Raw genomic sequence first — 1,741 nt, forward strand, 5'->3', positions numbered from 1 at the left:
TGTAGTCATTTACACAAGTCACTCACCAGATACCATCGCTTACATCTGGGTGTGTAGTCATTTACACAAGTCACTCACCAGATACCACCGCTTACGTCTGGGTGTGTAGTCATTTACACAAGTTACTCACCAGATACCATCGCTTTTTATACTTACAATGTCCATATGAAGCAAGTGTTGTGATACACACACATACACACACACACACACACACACACACACACACACACACACACACATGTGCGCGCACACAAGGTGGTTTCAGGAACTTGCCCAGAGGTACACAACTAGAAGGTAAAAGATAATAGACTGAAATGCTAGTTTCTCATTTTGAACCTCAGGCTCTTAACTGGACACATGTTTCCTTCTTTAGATCTTTGAAGGAAGAACATTCATAGCTGGAGAGACTATGAAATGATCTCTAAAGAAATGATAGAGGCAATAGATTGACAGAAAACATCTGTGTCTCCAAGACTGAATGCCTGATTCTACATCAACTGGCTCCTTGTTCAGTGGCTTCCAGTAGCATCTGTTTAGCTCAGCAGTCGGCCTCCCCATGCCTTTCTTCCTCATATCTGTATGCTCACATTTCCTCTCTTTGCTGTCATTGCAGGAGCATTCCTAAAAACCTGTCATCTCATCCACTTCCTCCTTACAAATCTTCAGAACTTACCAGGTCTGATCCAGACTTCTTAGTGTGCTAACGAAGCTCTTCCTCAGCTGGTCCCAGCCTCATTGCCTGGCCTTTCCTTACAAAGGCTGAGGAATTTAACAGTCATCTGTGTCAGCTATCAACCACGGTGTAACAAACCACTTCCAAACTTACAGCCTTCAGAGTCTGATTTCCTATTCCCCAGCATTCTCTGCATGTCTGGCCGGTTTCTGTTCTCCGTTGATGTTACTCACGTGGCTGCCTTTGACTGTAGCCGGACTGGACTCTGAGTCCATCAAGGCTTCTCGAACATCCCTGGGTCTTTGTTCTGTCATCTGGAAGCTTCAGCGCCCTTCCATGTGGGCCACCCTCCATGCAGTGTCTCATCCTCTGGGTCTTCTCCACGTGGCCTCTGTCTCCTTCAGAACAGCGTGGATCGCCTTACAAATACTGGACTCAAAAGCGGTCAAAGCTGAAGAAAATAGAAGTCCATAGCACACACAGTGAACTTGTGCCAGGCTCTATCGGCCAAAGCAAGTCCCAGACACTTAGTCTTTTGAAGGGAGTCATATAAGGGAAGCTGGAACCATCTCATTTCTTCAGCATAGGTCCCCTTTCCTTACTCTTCCCAGCCCTCCCCACAGAGCTGTCCTTAGTACAAGAGTATTACAGCCTTTGAGGAGAAGGCTGCAGGGCTAGACTTCCTGAGGTTTTCTTTAATTTTATTAATTTTTAATGTTAGCTTTGAAGGTTTCATCCTGGCATGTGTGTGTGTGTGTGTGTGTGTGTGTGTGTGTGTGTGTGTGTGTGTGTGATTATCCTTTACTCCCATTTATTCTCTCTCACACAGCCCTCCTGACACCTCTTTTCTATCTCATACTGGGGGTGGCTTTCCTCCCTCAGTCAGTTCTCCATTCTACTTTCTCATCACATGGATCCTCACCTAAGTCTGACTCTCTGGTCTGCCACTGACATACTCTGGAAGTGTGAACAAGTTACCGCACCCTATTTGGCAACCAGAGGTTTTAAGAGTTAAATGGGCCGGGCTGGTGAGATGGCTCAGCGGGTAAGAGCACCGACTGCTCTTTC

The 1,741-nt window shown here is 46.2% G+C and overlaps 1 long non-coding RNA gene across 1 annotated transcript in view; it reads left to right on the forward strand.

Annotated features, from left to right (window-relative positions):
- The window catches only part of LOC115064558, an 11,955-nt gene extending 10,548 nt beyond the window's left edge, over positions 1-1,407 (forward strand). The window contains exon 3 of the long non-coding RNA XR_003844393.1: positions 374-1,407. This is a non-coding gene — a long non-coding RNA (uncharacterized LOC115064558). The remainder of the gene's footprint in view (positions 1-373) is intronic.
- The last annotated feature ends 334 nt before the right edge of the window (positions 1,408-1,741 follow it).

The sequence above is a fragment of the Mus pahari genome, chromosome 8, assembly GCF_900095145.1.
Source record: "Mus pahari chromosome 8, PAHARI_EIJ_v1.1, whole genome shotgun sequence".
In the NCBI taxonomy this organism is placed as follows: domain Eukaryota; kingdom Metazoa; phylum Chordata; class Mammalia; order Rodentia; family Muridae; genus Mus; species Mus pahari.